At 42.5% G+C, this 10366-nt stretch overlaps 1 protein-coding gene across 1 annotated transcript in view; it reads right to left on the reverse strand.

Moving 5' to 3' along the window:
• LOC100016216 (40S ribosomal protein S4) overlaps positions 1 to 10366 on the reverse strand; it is a 124003-nt gene that overhangs the window by 99100 nt on the left and 14537 nt on the right. The window lies entirely within an intron of this gene.

Consider the following 10366-nt stretch of genomic DNA (forward strand, 5'->3'; position numbering starts at 1 on the left):
AGAGGGTAAAGATTAGAAACAAAGTTTAAAAGAGTGCATTAGTGTATTTATCTTAAAGCTCTTCCAACAACTGCCATTATTAGTCTTTTGTTATCTTTGCCAGTAAGATGGAAGTGAGATAGAGTCAAAGTTGGAGTTAACTGAGAGAGTCAACCACTGAAGCAAAGACTATCAAGAAAGCCCTCTTATTTTAGCCACCACATACTGTCTTTCACATTAGTTTTATTATGGTTTTATTTGGAGGTTTTGGTTTTATGTGAGCATTCTCTTATAACAGTGACCAATATGGAAGTATATTTTACAGGATCATTCACGTATAACCCAGATAAAATTGCTTACCATCTTGTAGAGGGGGGAGGGAGGGAGGTAATTTGGATCTCATAATTTCAGAAAAAAAAAAACATGTTAAAAATTGTCATTATATGTAACTGGGAAAACAAAATATCTCTGAATAAAACTATTTTTAAAAACATGCCCAAGTGTCCTCCAATTGCTCATGGGTAAATTAAGAATTATCTCCTAATTACCAAATTGATTGATCTTTCCTCAGATCTCATCCTCTCTGACCTATTTCATTTATGCATTTGACCACTCTTTACTCTCTCTTCCTGGATCCCCTATTTTCTCTGGATTTTCATGGCATTCTCTCCTGGTTCTCCTCTTATGGCTAACCTCTCCTTTTCAGTCTTCTTCACTGGTTCATCAACCAGCAATTTTCATACAAATATGATCTCATTTGATCCTCACAACAGACCTAGGGGATTAGGTCCTATTCTCATCTCCCTTTTACAGTGGAGGAAACTGAGGCAAACAGAAGATTACACAGCTAGTAAGCATCTGAGGTCGAATTTGATTTCAGGTGTCCTTGACTCCAAGCCCAGTCCTCTATCCATTATAGTGGCTCATTTCTAAACGGAGGGAAATGGACTCACTGATTACTAAATGCCTTCTAACTCTAAATCTGTGGTATTATAAATCTGATTCTAAAGATGGGAAATGAGAATACTACTTTACAGAGCTTTTAATATTCCATGTACATGATCTCATTTCATACTCACGACAAGGGAAGCAGGGCAAGAACTATCCCCATTTTCTAGGTGAGAAAACTGAGGTACAGAGGGTTTAAACAACTTGCTGGAGATGAAACAGAAAGCAGTTCTGATTCTTGGTCCAGAACCCAAGTCTGGGAAGAAAGTCAGTTTAGCTGCTCAGGCAGACTTCTCCTTTACCTCTCCCTCCCTCCCTTTCCCTCTCCCCTTCCCAACCTGATCCCGTCCTAGCCTTGCTCATTTCCTCTCTGGTCCTCTGGGAGCAGTTCATAAAGAGTCTACTCTGTGAGTTCTGGGGTCTCCTCTCTCCTGGATTCCCTCCCTGCTTTAATGCTTCCCCTCTTCCCTTCCCACAAACTCGGTCTCAGCCCTGCCTCCTCTCCCTCCTCACCGAGGCTGTATCGGTTTTCAGAGCCCCTTTGTACTCTAGTCCTACCCTCCCCCTCATAGCTCTTCCTTCTGCCAGGGGTCCCTGGGAGGGTCACAGACAACGAGTGCATGGAAAAACCATTTGTCTCCCAGAGGAGCCGTTTCCTCTTTCCATTTTAGGCTTCTCCTGAATCCATCTCAGCTTCTTTAAAGGCACCTGAAGAGCGAAGGCTGCAAAGGACAGTCAGGCTTCCAAAGGACCTTTGCAAGGCTGGAAGGTGGGCGGAAGCTAATGAGATTCACTAGAGAATCTCAGAGCTGAAAGGGGGCACCCAGGTGTATGGAATCCAACCTGGCATTGAATTCAAGGATCTGCACCACAATATCCCTGATAAGGGGGCAACCCGGCAGTGAACAAGCCCAGGAAGGAGTCTCAGCCTCACAAGGCAAACCATTTCATGGGTGGGCAGCTTTCGCTGCAAGGAAGCATCTCCTTCAAATGAGCTAAAACCTGCCTTCCCAACAGCTTCTTCTCATTGCTTTTAGTTCCATAAATTCCTGGTAATCATTCACTCACTCACACACTAAGATCTCACACATTCAAAGCCCTTCCTAACCAAGCCCCCTCCTGTCTTTCTGGTCTTCTTACCCCTTACTCCACCACACCTAACCCTAGATGCAGTGATGCTGGCCTCCTAGCTAAAAGAGCACCCCTTCTCTCCCCTCCCAGGGATTTCTTCTGGCTGTCCCCCCAGTCTGGAACTCCCTCCCGTCTCCACTATTCGTGTCCCGAGATGCTTCCTTTAAGTCCCAACTAAAATCCCACCTTTTGCAGGAAACCTTTCCTAAACCCCTCTTACTTCTAGTGGCTTCCCTCTGTTCATGGTTTCCTATGTGGCTCATATTTAGCTTACTTCATATATATTTGTTCGCATGTTGGTTCCTCTATTTGACTGGAAGCCCCTTGAGGCAGGGACTATCTTTTGCCTCTCTTTTTTGAATCTCTTGTGCTCAGCACAGTGCCTGGCGTATAGTAGGGGGCCTATTATTTACTGGATGAATGAATGAATGAACGAGGGCCTACCTAAGCAATACATATATCTTGTCAGCTGCCTTCTGATAGGCATCCCTCTTCTCTCTTGCTCACTTTTTGGAATAATATCCAAATCACAGCAATACAGTTATCCAGGAGAATTCTGAGGGTCTTATCACAGACTGTTGGAGTCGGAATGCAGATGAAAGCAAACGATTTTTCATTTATTTGGGGTTATGTTTGGGGGTTTTGATTTTATGTGATTATTCACTTATAAAAATGAACAATATGGAAATGTTTTGTGTGTTAACATGTGTATAACCTAGAAAAAATAGCCAAATCAACATTGCCCTTTGTTCCTGGAAAAAATTCCATTCCATTGAGATATAGCCCATGGGGGGAAAATAAGAACTCTGGAAAAGTGAGGCTGTTGCTTGGAAAGCTTCTGCAGAAGAAAAGGAATAGGGTGAGGCTAATAGATGAACTAGCTTGTCTAGGTAAGGAGGAAACAGCATCTCATAGCTTCCTACTCTGCGAAGTTTTGCTAATAAGCAGCAAACCTCAGCCATTGTGACCTGCTAATTCTAGTATTGCAAGTGTCCTCTAAATGTTAATGTCTGGGGGCAATGCCTCCATTCTCATGCCCAGTTGCAATTCTCCTAAGTGCAGCCTGACCAGAATGGCCTTCTCCATTGACCCCATTACCAAATAGGTCAACATTCCGTAAATACAAGCCCCAGCTTCTAAGATAGTCCCTAGCTCTACAACCCTCTTACTCCACTTTTGGTGAATGCTTTGACCCAAATTCCTTTCTCTTCCCTTCTAACCACTCCCCTATGTGGTGTTCCCCCCCCTTTATTTTATTTTTTTTAAACCCTTACCTTCCACCTTAGAATCAACACTGTATTGATTCCAAAGCAGAAGAGTGTTAAGGAATAGAAAATGGAGGTTAAGTGACCTGCCTAGGGTCACACAGCTAGGAAATGTCTGAGGTAAGATTTGAACCCAGGACCTCCTGTCTCTAGGTCTGATCGTCCCCTTTTAGAATGCAAGTCCCCTGTGTGCAGGGATTGTCACTTTTGCATTTGAATCTTCCAGGACCTAACCAGGAAGGCTAGGGGAAACTGAGGATCTGAGAAGATCCCTGAATTTATCTGAGGATCTTAAGCATCAGAATGGGAATCTGAACCTAAGGCTCAGAGATCCAATTCTATAGCCCAATTTCTACTGAGACATTCTGTAATTCATAGATGGCAAAGCTTGGAAGGAATCTCAGAGGTCATCTAGTCCAACCTCCTCCTTTTCCAACTGTAAAAACAGATGTCTGGGAAGAATAAAAAAAAAAGACTTGCCTTAGAGTGGCCAAAGCTAGGAACTCACATCTAGGCACCTGAGCTCTGTAATAGATAAGAGTAAATCTAATCTCTCTTTCACATGTCAGGTCTTCAAATATTTAAGGACAGTTTTATTTCTCACATCTTTTTTTTTCAAGTTGAATGAGTTAAACAGTTGCATTATTTATTGTCTGAAGTAGTTGAGAGGAAAGCCACTTTATCCTTAAAAAGCTACACTTCTAGTTCCCCTGTCCATTCTTCATATGACATGGTTTCCAAACCTATCATCATCTCAGGTGCTGCCTTCTGGGTAAGATCCAGCTTGTCAATAATATCTCTTAAATATGGAAGCCAGAGTTGGATTCATCACTCTAGATGAGGTCTCTCTGGGGCAGAGAACAACAGGGCTATTACCCTTCTCATTTTGGATGCCATATTTTATTAATGCAGGTTAGTATTCAATTAGCTTTTTCCATTGCTACATGATACTACCAGTTCCATATTGAGATTGTAGTACACAAAAACCCTCAGGTAGTTTTCCCATGATCTACTATCAAGTTAGTTCTCCCCGATTCTGAATCTGTGCAGATGAGTTTTATTTATTTATTGGGGGGGGGTTGTTTTAGTCAAAGTGCCCATTGAATTTCATCTTAAAATGTGTGTACATGAAAAATATTTGGGGAGCTTAGTGAACAAGAAGTCCAGCATGAATCAACTGTGTGATGTTGTTTTTAAAAGAGTTAAAATAATCAAAGGCTATAAAAATAATTATGTATTAACAAACCTTGGTAATAATCCCACCAGCTTGGCACTCCTCAGCTTGGAAAATGGAATCTTCTTGTAAGCTCCACATTTTATCATTGACAAACAGTGGAATGCACAGAGGCAGAGATTTAACTAGGATTTCTGATGTCAGGGCAAGTCTCACACAATTCAGGTGAGCAGCATGAAATCTGTTCTCAAATCAAGTTTTTAAGACTGAGTTGATTGATTGGGAGACCTTGGAGAGATGCTTCAGCCTGTGAGACTTAAGACCTTCCTAGAACAGAGAGATCCTGGAGTATCCCATGAAGAACAGATAGAAAATCTGAAAAAGTAAAGCTGTTGCTGAGGAGGAAAAGACGTAAGGTGAGGTTAATCTATGCACTAGCTAACCTAGGTGAGAAGAAAACAGCATTTCATCACTTCTTAGTCTAAGTAGTTTTGCTCATTAAGAGCAAAACTCAGCAACTTTTACCTGCTGATTCAAGTGCTGCAAGTGTCCTCTAAATCTTAGTGTCCTGGGCAAAGCCTCCATTCTCGTGCCTTAGTTGCAACACTTCCAAGAGCAGCATGACCAGCATGGTCTTTTCCCTTGATCCTCAACACCAGATAGGTCAACATTCCTTAAGCACAATGTTAAAAGGGAAATGAGGAGAAGCCCTGAGATTATGATTTAAGATTAGTTTTGATTGTACTAATGAACCCCAAGGGTTTTCCCTCCCTGTCTGGGCAGAGAGCTGATGGCTGCCCTCTGGCCCTATCACATAAGATGATGACACAGGTAAGCAGAGGGCTTTACCAGAATTGGGCACACCACAGGAATGGAGAATGACGGGTGACTAGGAAGTTTTGCAAACCCTAATCTTCCAGAGAGACCCACTCTGATGAAAAAACAACAACAAAAACCCTATGCTGGAGGGAGATCAATAACATTCAAATCAGGGCTTTGTTACTTTGAAGTGGGGCACTTCATAAAGTGAGCCCAGACACCCAGAAATTCAATTATTGGAACCATTATTTATTAATTAATAAAGAATCTACCAGCTGGGACAGACTTCCCTAGTGGAAGCTGCCTCAGACGGACATTACAGGATAGCTTATATAGGTTACAAGATGCAAAGTTATTTCTTTCACATACAGGTTCTTATTTGACAATCAAACGAACCTTATCACAAACACAGGTATGTGCAGTCAAGAGTTGTTTACTTTCACATGTACTTAATTCACTTATCCCTAGTAAGCTATATGTTACCTTGCATTTCATCCTGACCTCTTTGATATTCCTGAAGTTCCTTTGTTTCCTGACCTTCCTAATTCTCATCCTTAGACTAATTAGAGTCTAGTCTGTTGCTGGGGGGATGGGGGGAATGGAAGGGATTGGTTTGCTTTATGTATTTCAATGTTATTATCTTCCCTTATTCAGACTACTTCAACCTAACTCTGATAGAAACTCCCTCCAGGGCCAAACTTTCACCCTCCAGCCTTCTTTCTTCTCTTAAAAGATCTGATGCTATTGAACAAACAAGCATCTTTTATTTGGGGATAGGATACTTATGATGGGGTTAGGTAAGAGGTTAAACAGGAGTATAAGCTAAATTTCCTGACTGAAAGTGAGTCCTCTGGCTTTGGCCAATCAGTCTGAAAACCTTATCTATTTTTCTTTTCCTCCTATGATGGATATCCTGAACAAACGTTAGAGTAATAACGTAAGTCTTTAAGATATAGCTGACACAGAGAAAGATGTTCCTGTCCTCAGGACTGACTCAGTCCACCCTCCAGGGAGAATCCCTCTTAGGCCAAGCTGAAATGTCCAGTCAGTCCACCCAGATCTAGTTATGGCAGAAATCAGGATCCATTCTCAGACAATATGGGAGTTGAGTTCAATTGGGAAATGTTTAGGGAGAATGGTGGGATTCAAATCCCGAGATCAGGAAAGGACCTGCTTCCAGTCCAAGGCTCAGAACTGAACCCCTTGTCCATTGGACTTTTCCCAGAAGCCCCCTCTCTCCAACATTCCAACTGCCCTGGGTTAAAATCTCCTCTTACAAAAAGCACCCAGCTTTAGGATAGTCCTGGGCTCTGGCCAGCTCAGAGTACCTGCAGTTCAGCCTCAGTCTCTCCTAGTTCACCTCGATACCGAGTCCTAGAACAAAGGATAGGAAGGGCATAGTGAGGGGCCTTCTGTGGCAGATATGGGAATTCCAAACTCTGTGGAGAAAGCCAAAGAAGGTGCATGAAAAATAAAACGTTGGAGAATCTGACTGTAGTTGTTAATGATCCACTTGACCTCTGCTCCAGGAGTAGGAAATATTCTCTTGATCATCATTTGGCACCAGTAGGCAAGAGCCAGGCCCTGAGTGTTTGTGGCTGGTTATAAAGCCCTTACTGGGCAAATAAGGGAGTTCAAGAAGCCTAGACAGGGAATATGGAGTGTGGAGAAGTTACTGAATGTTTATCGAGTTTGAATAGAATGCCAAAATGTAAATTTGTCCTTTGAAACCACAAAGCTCCTGGGTCAAGAATGAGTGAGAGAACGAGTCTTGAATTGGAGGCAAATGGGAGGAGTGGGTCCTGGGGCAGGAGGTAGAATGTGGGCACCCCAGCCTGAGTAGCTGGAAACATTAGCTGGCCTTGGGTGTGAGTGAGGGCCACAGTGGAGCAATTTGAGCTCTGAGGACAATGATGACGATTTCTGGCAGATGTTGAGAAATCTGAGGAACATAATTTCAAGGCTAGTCATCTCTCTACTGGAAAGGAAAGTACCCGAGGGTGAGGGTGGAGACAAGTGGACCCTGAGCCAGATAATTAGAAAGTACACAAAAGTGGGCCCCCGTCAGCAGAAGAAACATGTAGGGAAAAGGCTGAGTTCGGTGTCAAAGCTTCCCTCTTGGCTTATCCAGGAGCTTTGTTATAACAACAACAATAATACATTGTGTTTTTACGGTTTGCCAAGACTTTGACAATTATTTCCCTTGAGCCTCACAACCACCTCATGAGAGAGGCACCCTAGACATTTTGTCCCTATTTTCCAAAGAAGGAGATTAAATGATTGGGCTCCCCATTCTTCTTCTAAAAGCGGTGGCCTAGCAAAGAGGATTCTGCCACTGATGCTGCCACCCAGAGATCCTGGGCCCCAGGCCTCAGTGCTACCAGTCCACTTCCTAGAGATTTCACCTCCTCAGAACGGAGGCAGGGGAACTTTGCTTTTGATCCTAGGGCTATCATCTTTCACCACATTTAAAACCTCTGATCACAAGCCTCCTCCCAAGCCCTCCCTCTCCTCCTCCAGGACTCAGAACTCACAAGGGTAGCTTCCTAGTGGTCCCTGGCCCCTGAGCCTGCTTGGCTCTTGGTTTCAGAGATTTGTGTCACTAGATATTTAATTGCCTTTTCCCTTTCTGCAGCTGCCACAATCACTGGATACTCAACCTAGCATGTGTTCTCTTTTACCTTTCTTAACCCTTGTAATACTCCTGAACTTGAGGAAGGATTAGAGGTTTTTATTTACAAGGAAATAGAATAGATATTAATGAAAAAATAATGCATCCAAGGTAAAAGAATTACAAGTATAATAAAAGACAGAAGAATGAAAAGCAGTTTAGTGTGGTGGGGAAAGCCCTGGCCCTAGAATTAGGAGAGCTACATTCAAATCCTGTTTTTGACACTAGCTCTGCCAGCATGAGCAAATCTCTTCATTGCTGTCTCAATTTATTCATATTCAAATTTTATAATAATATTCACATTCCCCACCTCACAGGGGTGTTGGGAGGAAAGTATTTTATAAATCAGGAGTCAGAGAGCTCTTAAAGTCATGGATCTGGTAATGGGAGAGCAGGTTTCTATTTAAAGACAAGGAGAGCAGTTTTCCTCCCTATTTCCCATCAGTTACTCTGCTTTTGGACTTTTATGGAACCCTCCAACATGGCTTCTTTTTCTAGGCAGCCCATCATTGGGAAATGTCTATCTGCTGCAAGATTGCATAGGCCAGGTAGATTCCCTGTCTTCTCAGCTTTCTTTTATGTGTTGTCTTCACCCTGGGACCTGCTTTGTATTTGCTTACTTAGCACAATGTCCAGCACATTGTAGACCCTTCATAAATGTTTGTTGACTGACTCCTCCCAATTGGTCTGTGAACAGAATTCTAGGGGGCCATGAATTTAGATAGAGGAAAAGCTCCGTCTTTATTTTCACTAAGCTCTACTTGAAACCTAGCATTTCTTTCAATTATTCAGAAACATTATTCTGAAAAGGAGCCCCAAGACTGACAAAGGCGTCCAGGATACAAAAAAAAAAGTAAGAACCCTAACCTTAAAACACTATATAAATACAAATTGTTGTTACTATAATAAGTAAAAGGAAACTATCCCAAGCTGGGCTATCTAACTTGTACACTATTCTATCTAGCTACAATTTCCCAGAAGGCACAGGCAACAACTTGTGGCCCTAGGGGGAAAATGGCGCTTCTTCCCTGGAACTTTCCCAGAGCTCAGAACCCCTCTTCAAGATCATGTTGGTATTTGGGCATGCTAGATGGCACTCACTGGTCCCCAGTTGTCTCTTGGCCCATCAGGTAGCCTCTTGACTGGGAAATATTCCAAACTGCTTCAAAGTGGCCAGATTTGAAATAAAGATCTTGATTTAAATCTTGTCTCCAATACTGACTAGCTGTGTGTTCCTGGATACTTAACTTGTCTGATACTCAGTTTCTTCGTGTGTAAAATGGAGTGAATATTGCCTGTACCCTACTTCACAAAGTTCAAATGAGATATCAGTATAGGATGCTTTGCATATGAATCGTTAGGGTTTATTTGGGGTGGGTTTTGTTTTTGTTTTTTAGTAAAATCACTAACTTCCCTTCTCCTCTACCCCAAACTATGGGATAGGCAAAGCAATAGAAATAATGACAGCATTCACATCAGCTCAAAACTCAAAATAATTCCAGAAAATGCAAAAGTCAACTCAGTAGTGCACAAACTCTCTCTTTATAAGGTGTCACTCGTTTGCTAAATCAGGCCTTGACTCTCAGAACACACTCTAGCCAGTTGTCTTTCCAACTTCTTTGCCAATACCTTGAGGGGATACAAATCCAGGAGGGAAAAGGGGTTCTTCAGAACTTAATGTGGGGATCTGAAAGGTCATTAGCCATGGAGATCCCCTGTAAAGGGTCAATAGGGCTCACTAGAGCCTAGAGAGTTCAAGGGATACCATTGTGAACATCTCTGTTGTCTTGGGAAGGAGTGGAGTCCCAGGTTACTCAAAGCAAAAAAAATGAGAACCAGTAGCTCTGATCTGAATCCAGCCCGCCTCATCTACCTCTTTTTGTCTATAAGAAGGAAAATACCTGCCCCTTTCCCATTCCCTATGTAGCCCTCATGAATAAGTGGCACATGGTTAGACACCAAATACCCTTTCTCTTCATAGTCCAGAGAGTGCACCATCTCAACTTGCTCCTAGGAATATTATATCCCCTATAGAGGATGGAAAAATCTGACCCTATCTCCTCTTGCCATCCAAACAGGATTCACTCAGGCCAGCTGTGCTTTGGTATCAGAATCTCAGAAAAGGAACCAGGAGGAAAGATATATCTCTAGACCTTTTGGGGAGATCCATTTCATTCTATTTCCCTTTCCCAGGACCACACTACCCTGGGGTCTTTGGAAAGTGGCAGTGGAGAGAAAGGGTAAAGAGGAATGAATGTAAGGACTAATAATTCATTATAAAAGGTGACCAAAATGTCACAAGGACATAGTAGTGCTTCATTGTATATCAGAGAAACATGATATCTGTTGCTGGAGAGGCTAGAGAGGGAATTCCTATAT

This window comes from Monodelphis domestica, chromosome 4 (genome assembly GCF_027887165.1).
Source record: "Monodelphis domestica isolate mMonDom1 chromosome 4, mMonDom1.pri, whole genome shotgun sequence".
In the NCBI taxonomy this organism is placed as follows: domain Eukaryota; kingdom Metazoa; phylum Chordata; class Mammalia; order Didelphimorphia; family Didelphidae; genus Monodelphis; species Monodelphis domestica.